The sequence below is a fragment of the Falco punctatus genome (genome assembly GCF_963210335.1).
Source record: "Falco punctatus genome assembly, chromosome: 10".
In the NCBI taxonomy this organism is placed as follows: Eukaryota; Metazoa; Chordata; class Aves; order Falconiformes; family Falconidae; genus Falco; species Falco punctatus.
In genome coordinates this window covers 26,902,566-26,919,362 of record NC_137590.1, presented here as the reverse complement: position 1 = coordinate 26,919,362, position 16,797 = coordinate 26,902,566, and positions in this window count along the sequence as shown.

Sequence of the window (16,797 nt, the reverse complement as noted above, 5' to 3'; positions counted from 1 at the left end):
ATTTCAACTGATTTTTGCAAGAGACATTTTCATTAGGATCAGCAATTCACCACAACAACATATGCGTAATCATGCTGGTTACCACAAGCAAGCATTTGGTCTCATTTTTTACCTACAGAGATGCTCATTTGTTTAAATTCATGTTTCTTTAAAACTCAAGCCCCCTTGTTAAGTAGGGTCTTAGATATTCAGGGGCATAGGCCATAAAGAATCTTTATACCATCTTTTCATTGACTTAGGAGATGAGACGGTATTTTACCTGTATAAAGAAAGATATCTACACCTTGCTTACAGAATGAGATGGGTGGTTCTGTTTTCTGCCCAACTGTAATTACAAATGCGTAGATCTGTTAGGATAGCCTTTGAATACATATATTTTCAGGTCCAAATCTGGGGGCGGGTGGGGAGTGATAAATATTTATATTGTTAAGAAACAGAATACATATAGAAGAATATTACTGAAGGGTATTTTGGGGTGATCTTTTTGTCTGTTTGTGGCTTTTTCTTATTGTTGCGTTGTTGGGTGATGGTTTTGGTGTGGGTTTTTTTATTTATTCTGAAAATAATTTTGCTATTGTTCAATAGTTGAATAATTACCACTGTTCATAATCCAGATCTTGGAATGAACAAAGTCAATGGCAAGACTCCCAGTGTTTTTAATGGGATCAGGATTCAGTGCTTTAAAACAACTGGCCTCCCTCCTCCTCACCCCCATGAGAAATATGTCATTCATTATATGGCATTAAAAGCATGGGTGGTATAATGCCTGTTCTCTGTATCACTTTACTGTGTACAAACTATAGTTTAACATCATACTATAACTCAATTCACATATAATAAAGTTTCCTGGGAAGGAGCTGCAATATGAAGGAATTAAAGTTTTACACTGATGATCATTATTTTCGCATGACAACCTACAATATTACAGCAAGATTTGCCTTCTTAACACTGTATAAGCAATTTTGTAAGTGTACAAAAAGCAACGTTGCAGCTAGGGGCACACTTTTCATGTATTCATTGTGGAAATACCTTGAAACAAGTTTACGACTACTACACGTGTCCCACGTTTCTCTTCACTGTAAAGAGGCAAATGCTATTACTCTGAATAGATGGCAAAGAAACATGACACATTTGCACTTCCTTGTGCCACCTAAGGGTGAACAAACTACCAGGACCGAACAGGAGAATTCCATGAATTGAAGTACATTTAAGAGACAGCACTGAACATCCTCGTAACAAAGGTTAAAATTTAGCAACTCCTGCTACTTAAAAAAAAAAAAAAAACAAAAAACAAAAAACCCCCACAAAAACCTAATGAAGCGCATTAAAAAAATGCTTTTAAGAAGCATAGGGGAGAGAAGGGGAAGAAAGTTGTCTTGCCTGCCTTGTCTCTACTGAAACATGCCTGGAAAGAAGCACTCAGAGGAGATTGCCTTGACTGGCAGAAATTTTACCTTTCTATTCATCCAGGTGATGAATAAATATTGTTGCTTTAGCAAAGCCACACCTTAGCTATAAATCACAGTTAACTGATATGAAAAGAAAAACTTAGGTCTCTGCTTAAAGCTGGTTTAATTTGAAGAACAAGAGACAGGTTTACTGCTGCTTGCCAGTTTTCGGAGGAGCTTTCACGTAACAGTTAGACCAACAATTAGCTAAAAATATTTCTGTATAAAACTCAGATGATCCCTCACATAGGATATATAGTTTAATCTCTATTTCAGCAACTTTGACAATATATTAGATATAGAAAATGCCATGAAAGAAAAGAAAATATGAGAAATTAATTACTTTTACATCCTTCAATTATAGGGCAACTTCATTATTCCAATCTCTGGCTTCTAAATCTGATCCTGTTTGGATTTAAACAAACATACATTCATTTTGGAAGAAAGCCATGCATCCACATATCCCCTCAGCCAGAAATCACAGAGAAAGCCTTAATGTTTATATGTAATGATGACGAGGGGAAATAAGTGTTCCAAGGGACATTTGAAAATATTCCAAATAATTCATAGAGGAAACAGAATGTTTATGCACAGCAGATTGATAAAAAGTTTTGCAAGGATGGACCATTCAAAAGGAACCACAGAATCCAAAACTCAGATGCTTACTATACACATAGTGACTGTTTAACTTGTAAGATGCTTGAGTAGGGTATGCTTTACCAAGGGCTCCTTCCAACAAGATATGTATAGCAACAACTATATAGCAACTGGAGAATAGCTTCCTGTAGTTGTAGTCACAAACTGTGCGGTAAACTCAGTTTTAAAGGAAAAATCTCTAAGATTTCCAAGTACTAAATGGAGGGAAAACTTTACCATTGTGGAAAATCTCCATGTACACTAGAATACTAGAACATTACAGAGTCAAGTTCAAACCCAAAATGTAGTCAAAGAATTTCAAATAAAGAAGCAGTTAATGATGCTGAAGTGTTAAAGGAAGATGTGCTATGCACATAGGACCTCTTCTGAGGCATTTATTTATCCATTTCTAACACAAAGGTTTATTCTCTGTAGTTTATATAAATCTTATTTAGCCACGGAGTAATTTCTAAGACAGAAATAAAATATATAGTGGATTTCTGGCAATTTCTAGGTATTTCTTCTGTCATTAACCAGCATTCCCCACCCCCCGCCCCTTCCTCATGCTGATTTCTGGATTCCTTTCAAATGAGCATGGAGCCAGATATTAGGTAATACACTGCCAAATACTGTAGGTGTCTTCCTTTACAACATCTAGTCTTACATTACTCTAGATAGTCTTAAAGAGATCTACATAATGATACAGCACCATTTATAGGTGAACTTTTCACTGAGATGGTAAAATCTCCTCTAAGATGATCATATTTGGAATTGCTACCCTCTGATAGGCCTAGGTGTTTGGGGGAAACAATCTAAGACCTCCAGCTAATTCCAGCGGTATCATGTGTAGATATTAAATGATCAGTGACATCACTAACCAATTCTTACCAACTACCTTTTTCACAAAGCAGTAAGGTCACAAGAATTTTTATAACATGGCAGCTTCGCTGGCAATTGTTCTCTAAAGTATATTTGCTATCAAATTTAACATACATTTTTAATACAATTTTGGCAAGTACACAAAGGACTTCATATTGGAAAGAGAAGACTAGAAAACCCAAGCAAAGGAGGAGTAAGAAAAGAACTGTACAGATACTGGTAGAGAATTACTTGCTAGTTTTTTGGTGGACATTAAGTAACTTTTTTATTAATAACCACAAATTTTGTTGCCTTTCTGAACGTGAAAATACGAATTCTGTGTGCCCCTGGCAATGCTACCAATCTGTAACTATTCTATAGCTAATAGCCTGGTTTAATAGCTTGTTATTTTACCTGGCCCAGCAACAAATTGCTCTCACAGGATATTTGCTAAGGGGATATGAGATCAGAAAATACATTGAGCTTCGCAAGTTGCTGAACAAGCTTTCCACCTCTCACCTCCACCCCAAGCAAGGACAAATATAGAAAATATCAAATAATCAGTTGTATGAGGGATCTCACAGAAACCAGTGCATATTTATCACTTTTTACTTGAATAACCAATACAAATAAAAAAACCTCAGATACATTCCCATAGTTCTGGATATTTCATCAAAATATTTTCACCTAAGCAGCCTGATTTTGCTCTTTAAGGTTCGTCTTCTGAAAAGCTTAACCTCTTTTTCAGTGAACCTTCCAGAAGTCGATAGAAACTCTCCCAAAAGACAGAAGTTGATGGAAGTTACCAAGATCAGTGCAGTCAACCTAACTTGAAAAGCACTAAAATCAGAAAGTATATCAGATAGAATAAATGCCAGGACTTACCACTTCTCTGTATTTACTATCCACAACTGAAACCCCTTTTCTCAAGATGTAGCAAGAGCCAGCTCAGCACAGTGTAACAGACAGGGGTTGGGGGCCCCCCTCACAGCTGAGCTAAATAGGCTCCTGAGTCCATGGGGATGGGGAGGACCCAGGTAAGACTCATCAGGACCGTTAAGGCTTATTTGTGCCAGCTGGTCTTCCCTATTAAGGCTTATTAATGCCACCTGGCCATCCCACCCAGCCAGGTGTGTCCTCCTGTGTTTCACAGCCCCCAGCTTGCTCAGGAGGAGGTGTTACAGGGGGTATTCCAGCAGACATAGAGGCACCAAAACTGGAAATAGGACGTGGCATGGGAAACATGAGGGTGAGAGGGGGTTCAAGCTGCCCATGAAGGTCCTGGGGAGGACAGGGGATGTTCAGGGCACCCTGAAGTGCCCGCAGAGGCTGGGCAGGCTGGGTGAGAAGGCTCCCAGCTGCATGTAATCATCCCTTAATGATCCCTAGGAGACACAGCAATGGCAGTGCAGAGCCCAGGGCCAGTCAGGCCATCAGGAGGGGTCATAGGGACCAGTCAGTGACCTCAGGATACAGCTTTTGTCAGAGAAGTAGCAGGAATCATCTTAGAATAGGAAGCTAACTTAAAACTTCAACACGCAGCTTTGTTTTCCTGCTTTCAGTCAAACTCTTCCAGGTTTCAGATATGCTGGGACACTTCAGTTTATTGGGTTTCTTTTCGTTTTCTATTTTTTGGGGTTTTGGTGGGTTTTATTGTTTTTTGAGTTTTTTTGGTTTTAGTTTGCTACTCCTAGATAAGAAAAAAACTGATGTTCTTTTCTTGTTACATTTTCTTGTTACATTTCTTACTCAACACAGTGACCTTTTCCTCTGCCAACCTGGTTATTTTTTAATCTAAATTTTAGGTCAGAATTCTTTTGGGTTTTTTTAATCCAACTGTTTTAAAGACAGATTGTCCCTAACAAAGTGAATTAATTTGAAGGAATATTTAGTCTTACAAATCACCAAATTAATCTGTCTGATGAAGACAAGGGCATGAAAATGTCACACCCTCTCGAAAGGGTTGCAATCTAAACTTTTATATGACCTGTTGCTTTTAATTTCATTTGCAATTATGTACTATTCAGAGTGAAATTTATGTGGCAGCAGCTGCTGTATGTTGACACACACTTTTAAAACACAGGAAGATAAAAGATCAAGAACGTTTTGATTGCAGACTTTTAAAAAATCAGGCTTTGCTACTGAGAAATAAAGTAAAATGTGGGAAACCCCAAAATGTACATGTCACTCAAACAAAAGTAGGAAGTATGCTATAAAACCCCAATGAACATAGCTCCTTAAAAAAACATTCAAGTACAAGTAGATGTTGCATGGCTTTTTCAAACACATTAAAACACAGTATGTTCATTAAAAAACATCTGTTCTTATTACAATACATTATAATTGTTAAGGAAAACATGCTTTACTTTTTTTTTTATTACTAGAAGATGTAGCATGCTTATAAATATTTCTTTGAATATATAATTTCTGCATAAGTGACTAAATTATTGTGGCTAGTTTCATTCTTTAACCAAGGCAGCAAAAGCACCAACAGCAGCAAATTTGTGACCACACAGCTTCAGCATATACTGTACAACTACATGCAAAAGTCACAGAATTCAGCCTGAACAGAAATCTGAGCTGCTTTAACTTAATTTAAAGTGGACTTAAAATGCATCCACATTTTGCTTTCTGAATATTTGTTTTAATTTTTACTTTGGCTTCACTTCTGCCTTTTGATCTCCATAATAGGCTGGGGTATTCTGGGTTGGTAAACGAATGCAATGACCCAGAATCACTAATTCTAGTAGCCATCTCTCCAAATGGAACGACCAGAAAGAAAGTGTGTTTGTTTCAGTCCAGGACCATCAGGAACCAATGTTCCCAATCTGGGCTGGCGATACAAGTAGCAAATCATACACTGTAGATTTGAAGCCAAACACAAAGACCACCTAATATATATAGCTTTTTATGAGAGGCTGGTGTTTTTAGAACAGATGAGAGCCTGAAAACAAGACTGGGAAGGTAAAGAAAGCATGAAAGGAATAGTCCCACAAATGGAATGGCCAAAACCCAAGGCTTCTCTGAATGACATGGGAGGGGCAGTTTTGCGTGTCAGTATGTGTTGATTGTTCTTCCCTTTCTTTTCTGTGCATTTTTTGCTCTTTAACAACAATTAAAACGTGACTGCTTTATAAAATGTTTATAAAGTCTGTGTGTGCTGAGTTTCAGGGTCCACAAGATAGTGATGATCTAGAGGGTCCAGATATTTTTTTTTTTTTTTTTTTTTAGCAAAACTAGTTAGAAAACACACCTTAGCATTATACCGCAGAGCGCAAAGCTTGAGATACAGTTGATTTCTGTCTACAACAAATTGGCCTCAGCAGCAAGTAACATCCAGAGTCTGGACACAGTTCTGCAGCTGAAGGAATACTCGTCCACAAGGCTTCTAACAGACTATAACAAATGACAGGACAGTTTCGATCCTTGCGGACAATCAGCCATATCTCAGCTTAAATGACAAACCCCCATATATAGTTGTCCCAGATAAGGGAAAGAAAACTGACTTATTTTCATTTTTGGGCATCACCAAAACAGCTGTCCAATGACTTCTGGTCAGCTATACTTCTGCAAGCCCAGCAGCATAATTTCTCTTGCAGAACTTTCCCTGCATCAGTGAAAATGGACAAAAAAAGAACAAAACCCATGCAGCTATTACAATCTAGCCTGAGTTTTCAGATATGGGATTTATCAAGTAAGGCTTTCAACAGTAAATATACTTGACATTTAGTTGCTGAAGTAAAATAAATATAGGACCCAATAGTGTCATTTTTATGGAGTAGAACTACACTTTAGAGTATATGTCAAAAGTGAAATTCATTTAACTAAACAGAAAAGAACCATCTAAAACTGACAAGAGGTATGAAAAAAGGTTGATACAAAACATTTCAGAGATTCCTTTATTAGGTATCCCTGAGGAGGAGAAACTGTTAGACCATCGAAGAGCATTATCATTCTACCTACAGAGACTCTTTGTGCAAGATGTTAAATTTATGCTGCAAAGACTTCACTGTCCATTAGAATCATTTTGATATTCTTATGTTGTTTCTCCTATGATATTACACCCTTCATACTTGCTCATTAAGTCCCAATACTTGTTTATCAAGAACATGTCAAGCCAACAACAAATCTGGAGTTCAAATTTAGACAAGGCACACGATCAAGGAAAAAAACATCATTGAATCTCCTGGTGTGAACTCATTACTGTGTATTTACATAATGTTGTTTTGAAAGCCAGTGAAATGACACTCTGTTATTGAACCTCAATGGTTTTCCTACATAAAATCCAGCAATTATCCTTACCAGGTAAATCAAGTAATCAGTAAGTGAGACAATCCAGCCCAATGAGTATGATAACACTTCCAATGTCTTCATAAATGTCTCTGCAGAGTGTCTTTTCTTTTTAATGCTTTCTGTAGAAATTTCTTTTCATAGTAGAAGTATCTCATTCATATCCGAAGGCTTCTATTTTTTTATATGCAAATAAATGTGTTTTCAGGCAATTTCACAGCTGTTAAGCTTAAAGTTATTCAGAGCCTTGTGTCACAGTTCATCACCCCTCTAGAACCTATGGCATTGGTAACAGATTTAAAGTTTACTTTCTTTGATGCGAATAATGACTTCCCAGTAAATGAGCAGAATTCATTACGTGGTTTTATTCCACAGAGCAACACCTTCCGAAAGAGAAAATATCCATTCCAGACACTAGAACACAACTTGCAATCAAGTACTTAACACTTTACACAAAATACAATGAAATCTAAAACCTATTCTGAAAAAAAATTCTTATTATGCTTCAGGTAAATGTGTGGCAGCCATCCACTTTGAATTAATTGTGAATGTGAGTCAGATTCAGTATATGCTTCACACACATAAGCCCCATAGTGGTCATGGAAATGATGGGACCTAAATCTCTGAAGGCAAGGAATCCCCAATACTTCATTCAACACAAGCCACAGAAGAAAAACCAGTAAATAGCACATACTTTTGGCAAACAGTGCAACACAATGCAACACACATCAAGCTAGCTGCAACCACCCTTTACCCATGCTTTTGCATGTTCCTGATCCTGAGCTGCCCCATGGCATGCTACTGCTGGTGTAATTCTGATACTCATGAAGTGCCACCAAGGTACTCACACCTGTGACAAAGCCAGACCAAAGGGGAGCAAATATGAAGAGTCTGGTTTATTTGTACCACAAAAAGAACCACCTGTATCTAGATGATTCCTGTAGGAAACATCAGATTAATATTTTCATAAACAAGGTCTGTAGGAAGTCAGAACACAAGCTGAATAAGCCGGTTCATGTTGTTGGATGGAAAAGCTTACCCACTTCTTCCTCACCCACTTCTTCCAACAGCAGTCTTACAAAAGATGTTGCCTCTGTGCACTCAACCTTACCCAATATCCTTAAACCACTATGAATACAACATTCTAATACTAAAAACCATGTTCAGCAATAGGAAATATCTTTTCAAATCAGTTTGCACTAAAAGTATCATTCAACAAGTAAAAGCAAGTACCATGATTTACACATACTCCAAACAATCCTGTCAAACAGCTTAAACAACATATCTCCCAAAATAGATATGTAAACTTAATATTATTTCCAGAACTATACTGCCAATCAAAAGAATCCAGTCTAAAGATGACAGCTTCTAAGATTATTTCAGAAACTTTTAGTCATTACAGTATCATTATTTGCATTTAATAAGTGCAAACCTAAAGAAATTATCTGGAGATACAATGCATATGTCTTTATTCCTATTCCCACTAAAAAATAAAATCAAATTTTCAGTGGGAAAAATAATCCCTTTCTTTGTCCTTTTCATAGCTGCATGTATTCTATTAAGACATAAATTTGGAGTGTCACTAAGCTATTCTTAAACAGAATTATTCTTTCTGGGCTAAATCTGCAAAGAAATTGAACTTCAATTCCCATCTTTTCACTTCTCACTTTCCTTTTTAGATGAGCTTTCTGAGCTGAAAATTCTGGGCTAACAACTGCTTTCATTTTTATTTAGAATGGTAAATGAAACCATCTGGGACATTTGGGACTTGGACAACATTTTGCTACAGTTCTGTTGACTACCCCAAGACTCTTCCCCATGTTATTTATATGTAATTGAAGAAAGAATAAAACACAAAAAGAGAATTTGGTGGTGATTTTCACTGCCATCTTCCTGCAGATGTGCTTTCATCCAGTTTGTGTTCAATTTACACTGCAGTCCATACGTATCCTGTATTAAAGTGGGAAAGTAATTTTATTTCCCTTTCATTCACCTCTTCATCTGAGAATCAGGAATATAGATACATACAATTGAGTCCTAACCTTGGTTAGTAAGAACCGATTATTAACCCAGTGTCAGATTGAGAGAGAGAGAATAAAAAGGAAGATACAGGAGTAGGATTTAATACGTACTTGCATTCCCAAATGCCACTTCCTTAAGGACAATATGCATGCTTATGTTAAGCATATGCTTCAGTGATTTATTTATGCTCTAGTCTTCTCTTTGAGACTATTTAATCATTCCAAACTGAAACTAAAATATCTACTTATACATGTGCATACATTATATAGCCTTAAATGCTTTAAGAGAGTGAATTGAAAGCACTTGGATTTGATTTTCTTGTTTGGAATTTGTTTCAACATTTGGATGCAGTCATGGTGCTTCCAGAAAATCCATATGATGGTGAAAACTACTAGTTTTCTCAGACTTTACAAGAGTAGCTCAATTTTCTTACTGAAAGGATTAGTAGCAGCAGCATAGCTCATGTGATATACCAATAGGATTAGGAGGTTGGCATATGGCAAGATAGAAGTTAAAACTCTTAAAATACCCCAGTGTATGTTCTTTTGCACAGCTGAATTCAACCATTCATCCACTGAATGTCTTTTCCCCACAGTATCTGCTGGGTTTGCTGTTGGGCTGCACAGCATCTGAATCCCAATTCATTCAATCAGGCTGACTTCCACCTTTCGAAGCTCAAAGAAATCAGAACTACTTTATTACATATGAACTTTAGAAGGAGAAATTGCTTACATGCAAACATTCAAAAGCAAACTATGCAGCAAACAACCAGAATTAAATTATATTCAATGTAACATCTTACTATAGGAAAATGATTAATCTTGTGTTCAACATGATTACAGAGAACTTGAAATACTTTGTTGAGGAAGCAAAGTTTTCAAAAGCTATTGCAATCAGCTCTGTAACTAAAAAGAAGAAAAAAAGCTAGAAAAGGAATTCACACCGGTGCTTCCTACATTATAGCTGTTCAAAATGACTGAATAAACTGATCTGTTCATGTCAGAGCAGATCACCTATGTTAAAAACAATTTCTTAAATAATTGCAGTCCCCATTATGAAATTCATTAATTGATATGCATTATTATCTCATTTAATTAATAATTTATTGTCATCTTCTCTTGCTGGGTGCCTAGGGGTCAGACTGTAGTTCTCTAGACAAGCTGGTGTCATTTTCAGTTTTTACTTTGTCTTCCTTTTCTCATTTTTATGGGTTTTTTTTAAAGTTCTTTAGCTCTCCTTTCTTCTTCTTCTTCCTGTATACTGCTGTCAACTACTACATACTCATCTTTTTCCATCATCCTTACTCTATTGGGGTTTCCATGGGGTGGGCAGGCTGTGGTGGCTCATAGAACTTGTACTTCAAGCCAGCAGGAAGCCAGGAGACTCTGGACAAAGCAAGTCCTGAGGCCCGGTTATCATACCCCATACTTATCAAGGTTTGGCATCTCCATCTCTGCCAAATGTCAACCATGTGGTCATCCCACCTGAGCATCTCACCATACTGCTTTTCTGAATTCACTTTTAATTAATTTAGCTTCTAAATTAATTCTAATTAATTCTAATTAATTCTTCTAAACTCTGCTTTTTGCTCCTCACCTATTTCAGTGTGACCTATCTGTTCCTTCCATCTCACTGTCACACGTCTCAGTCACTTTCCATGACTTTTGCTCATCAGAGGTGGTTCGCTGTATCTCTCAGCCACCTTCTACCTGCTCCACTCCCCTGATGAGCTTGTCATTCCATAGTTCATGTGGTCGCCCCCCCCCTTTTTTTTTAACTCTTTTGCCACCAGTATCTTATCTATCAACCACTGAATGTCTCTCCCCGACAATATCTCCTGCTTTTGCTGTTATGCTACAAGACATCTTTGTCCCAATTCCTGCTGTTCAGCTGGCTTCACCCTTTAGACATTTGCTTTCTTTGTTTCTGTTGTATTTCTGGCTGAGCAATATGTTACCCAATATAAAGTGATTCCCCATAGCCATAAGCTCTCTTCGAAAACCACCTCTTGAAGTGCACCCTCCACTTGTCACCCTGCAATGGATTTTGCATGTTTCTTCCAGACATGATTTAATTACATGTATTAACATTTTCCTTCACTTCCACTCAGCTTCTGTCCCTTTTCTTCTACTGTATTTTTTTCTTAAGCCATATAACACACAGATAAGATTTCTCATCTGCTCTCCTCCTCTAATCCTTGCACTTTCCCCGTGATATTAGCCCTACTTATATGGATTTCTCTTCCACATGCTCTCAGTTTCTCTGTCTTTAGGAATAAAGACTTGGTTCTGTCCATATAGCACATAACATGATGCCTAGCCGATGATTAGATGTCATTACACCTATGAAAATAATATCTCAAAACTATTAGCTTTATTTAGAAGAGAAATCTTTATTTTCTCTGAAACAAAGAAGACCTGAATTTTATTACTGTCTAAATCCTCTAAAAAAATATTACAGAAAGCCAATATAAACTAGGGCTGTTTGTTATATGAATTTCTTGGAAATGTTCAACATAAGCTTTTGCAATTAGAAATCCCACAGAAAGCTACAAAGCAATAATCAATAACAGTCTCTCATTTTCTTTTAGAAGACTACATCAAATAAAGGAATATATTTCTGTGATTTTTGAATACTTCATTCTTTTTAAGGTCTTGGTAAAAGAAACTGTCATGTTTTAAGCCAAAACCTGATGTATCTTTGTATCAATGTGAGCAATATCTGTGGAAAATTACCATAATTAAAAAATGTGCCACCAATAAATACCTTTAAAAGTACCTTAAAAACACATTCTATTTGAAAAAGCAATCAAATGCACTTGACTTAAAAGACAGTGGGACTACTGGCTGAGCTCTAATGACCTGGACCATTTAAAGATTATCAGGAAAGTCAAGGTTGCTGTAGCAACTCATCTATGACGAGAACAGAGGTATCACACAGCAAGGCACCCAGAACTGTTTTGTCTGCCAAACTTACCCTAAGTCACCCTAGATGTCTGTTCTGTCTTTTCTGGGTCTCATTGCTATAAAACTAGTAAGTTCCAACATACAGTACCTCAAATAGCCCTCTCATTATTATATTTTTTTTTCAGAAACATCCAAGACACACGGGCAAGTCTGGACAACTTTTGCAACTCATCAATTAAAAAGATTTTTTTCCCTTGAAAATCTTGGTTTGCAATATTCCAAAATAGACAAAATAATTACTGTTTCAAAATAACCAGTTATACCTATCTAGAGTTCCAGCTACAGTCCAGAAAAAGAGAAAGAAATTGATTCATGGCATGGAAATTCACTCTAATTATGTTATGTGATTCACATAAATGACATATCTAACAGAACAGTTTCAGAGTATTCACATTGCCAAACACTAAGCATTCTTTAATTCTAATATAATATTTTCTGCTTAATAATAATCAGACTTTTTTTTATGCCTAAAAAAAAAAGGAAGGCAGTGCAGAAGTACTGAAACCAAAAGCTAGCACTAGGGAAGGATTGTTGTATTATACATGTTCAAGTCGTGACTGTCCTTGGGAAGTACCTCTGACACAGGTTTGTTTCACAGATGCATATTGAGTTGTTTCCCCTTTTTCTCCAGACTCTGTCTGTCTGATAAGGCATGGAAATGCTGTCCAGTATGAGCAGAGAACATCGTTATTTTATTAGAGGATTGCAGATCTATTTTACTATAAGCACCTATTGCCCGCCCCCTTCTCCACCCCCTCCCCCAGGGTATAAAAACATTGATAAAACACCTTCTCCCACAGAACACACTTGTTTTATGAATACAGAAATTTGCTAAATTCTATTTTCATTTAGTATGCTAAACTTCCTCTCCACCACCTATTTATTAATTCTTTTATCCGTTTTTTATATACTCAAACTAACCCTGGCCCAAAACCTAATTAGCTTCTCAGAATTGCACACCTCCCTCTTCTTCAAGGCAGTACTTTCAGGATGTTCGCTGCAGACTACAGAACTGAGAAGCATTTTATTTCTGAGAAGAAAAACATTCCCGGGGCTCTTCCTGAGCACCTGCCATTGTATTATCCTGGGAGAAGCCAACAGTCGATGGACATGCAGGTGGCCTTTGCCTCAAGGCAAAGATCGCTCACTGTTATTGCCTGATCTTTGTCATGTATGTTTGTGTCTCTGCACAATGACAAATAACTGCTTGTAAGGCTTTGCCTGACACTGTATCTCACACACTTAAAATGACTATATGGATGCAATTCATTTTAATGATTGGTTCTGTTCTCTCATACTTGCAATATATTATTCAGTAAATTAACTTTGCCTCTCTTCCCTTTCAAAACTGTGTCATGAGAAGCCTTTCACAGCACAGAATATGTAATTGATTATTTTTCTTTGACTGCTGTATTTCCATGAGGTGCTGTTTTGCTCTTGTTGCATGGTCTATTAATTAACAGATAGTCCCAGGAGCACAAAATATGCAAATATGCAGGAGAACTAGGAATCTGTGTGTCCACAATGATGTATATGGAATAAGGTTCCATTTTTAATGCAACTGGGAATTAAAGTTGCTATAAGAAAAGTGACATGAAACAAAAAGACATGGAGAATTCAGAGGGAAGTCCAGGGAAAAAAAAAAAAAGAAAAACAAACAAACAAACCAACCAAAACCAAAACCAACAACCAAATAGCGCTCACTAAAACAAGCAGTCCAAGTCAGGACACTGCTACATATTGAAAGAAGAAATAGGAAATAGAATAACTTTCATGGATTCCTATGCTACTGTAGCTCATGCAGTGTAGAAAAAGCTAATATGGGTTTTTCATGAAGGTGATAAGACTGCATTGTGGCAGAAAGATGAACTGTCACCAAAATACTATGAGATCACGATCACCATGATAAAGATAAAAGTTAACCACTTGCAAATAGAAATCTGTTTCTGGGAACTATTTATGATCTCTGTCACCTAAAATAAAGGCAGTGGAAGATAAATGACTAAAACAGAGGACTCCTGGTGATGTCTAAAAGAATAGCCAAGTGGGGAAAAAAAACCAACACCCACCAACAATTTCAGTTTACAGTAATAACAGGGAAGACAAATTACAAATTCACTGGGAAGACATGTATGCTAAACCAGGAGAGCACAGAGGCATTTTCAGAGTACAGGACAGAAATGAAACTGAGTTGACAAGACGTTTCGAGTCAAAACTGGAAGACTTGAAAAATATCAGGACAGAGGCTTCCTTGATTTGTAAGCCACATGGATATTTTTAATAAGAATAAGCAGCAAGTTAGCATCTCACATAGACATTTTCCTTCTCTGTGGAAAGGCACTATGGCCTTCTCCATTGATATGGCCTTGAACCACACAGCTGTGTAAAATATATACAATCCATCTAAGGGGAACACTAAGCACTTTTTAATTTCTTTGGTTATAATTTAATACTTTAGACAAAAGCATAACTTCCATCACCCTTTTCTCTCTCTTTCAGTTTCTGTCTCTCAAAAATAATTTAGCAATTTTTTTCCATGCAGTTTTACATTATTTGAGAAAGAGTGTATGTAAATATATGGGAAACAAACACAGCAGGCTGATGGGAATACCTTCGTAAAACTATATAAATAAAAGATGTGAAAATACACTGTTATATATGTCTTCATCCATTAAATTCTAGTATCAAGTATATTTTCAGCTATACAGGACTGATCTTCACATCTTCCTTTCTCTACAGAAGTTGCAGATCAAATTTGGAACATTATATGTGCTTCATAATTGAAAGAAAACACTACTAAAAATTGTCTCCAACTTAGTAAGTCAGAAGAATTTAATTCCTCCGGCATCAAAATATTTAGTTAATGTATGAACAATGGAAACTATTAATATGTACACTTCCAGAGTTAATGGAGCCTCTGTACATCATTGAATAAGCATGCTATAATTAAGATTTTTTCTTTATCTAGTCCTGTTGTTACTATATGGCTAGATATATTACATTCATAATTGGGATTACATGACTTGATACCTTACAACGTACATTACATAGTTTCAAATATAATTTACTGTATAATCATGCAGTTTATTATTTCAATTTCAGCTCATAATTTAAACCCATTGTAGCGTACACTTTAATCACTAGATTAGTCTGAGAGATGAGGAAAATGGAAAATTCAAATGTGAAAAAAAATTACAAATATATTTGTTCATAGATATTCTTCCTGAGGTACTGGATTAAGACAAAGCCAGTAACATTCAACGTTTATCAACCCTGAAGTTAAATTTTATATGTCATTCAAAGATGGGGCTCTATGTCTGCTTTCTCTCTCTTTAAAAGAGAGTAAATTGGTGAACTTTAACTTTTCTGAAAACTACTTGATTCTGTTTGCAAAACTGAATGCAGGAACGATTCGGCTTTTGGCTCCCTTTAATCAACCATCATAGAACCTCGAAGTAGTTCAGCTTCAAGTTGAGATACCATCTCCCTCTGTTTCAGGACCTGCCATACAAAGGAAACTAAATCCTATTCTTAAGCGACACTCAAAAATACAAAGATAGCTAAATCTTCACAGCTGGTGATAGTTTTTATTTCACAGCAACTACAGATTCAAACACTTCAAAAACTAAAAGTATGCATTTATAAAAGATCAGCAAGACTTTAGCAATGTAGGTAAATCTACAATCAAACGGACATACTGCTGAAAAGCAGGGCCAAAGATGAACAGTGGAAGGAATGAAAGACATTTTTTTTTAACTCAGCTGTTTTCCACTCTTTTTGACACAAAGCTAGCGTGTCCAGAGTTTACTCAGGAACACTTTACCTTTTCTAACAATGACAACAGCCTGCGAGATGGCTGATGAATGCTTCCAGAATGATGAAAAAAGCACAGCTATATATTATATAGCCACTTTTACATGCACCGGCATGAGTTATCCGGAGTACTAGAGGACACATAACAACAGATAAATAGCAGTAAAACATTACACTGGTCTACACCAGAGAAAAACATGAGGTTTAGAGATTGCTCTCAAGTTACACAATAACAAGAGGTTTCTCCCTACACATTTAACTAATCAGAGAGAAAGAAAGCTGCAACACTGAAAATTGTGTTTACGTCCATGTGGCAGATCTGGGGAGCTGGCAGAGGGGGGCTTGTTTTTACTGTAGAGGCAAGAGCATATAGAATGATTACATTTGCTCCTGCCAAATTCTAGTTTTTTCCTTTTTTCTTTTTTCTTTTTTTTTTTTTTTTGTGCTAAAAGCAAGGTCTGTGCATTTACTGTTTCATATGGAAGTATCAACCATGTAGAAACTAATTTGCAAAATTTTAAAACATTAACATTTCTGAATATCTCTTTTAGAAAAATGGCCTACATACAAAGACTATGTCCTAACTGGAATCCAAATCCAGTTTTACCAATCCAGATGCTTCTTCACACCAAGAAAGCAGCCATCACAGGTTATATGAAATTTTCATGCAGAACTAAACATTGGGAAATGCAGGAGGAGGAATTTAGATGATATGCCAATCAAAGCATCCAACCTACTCCCCAAAATATCTCTATATCATGCTC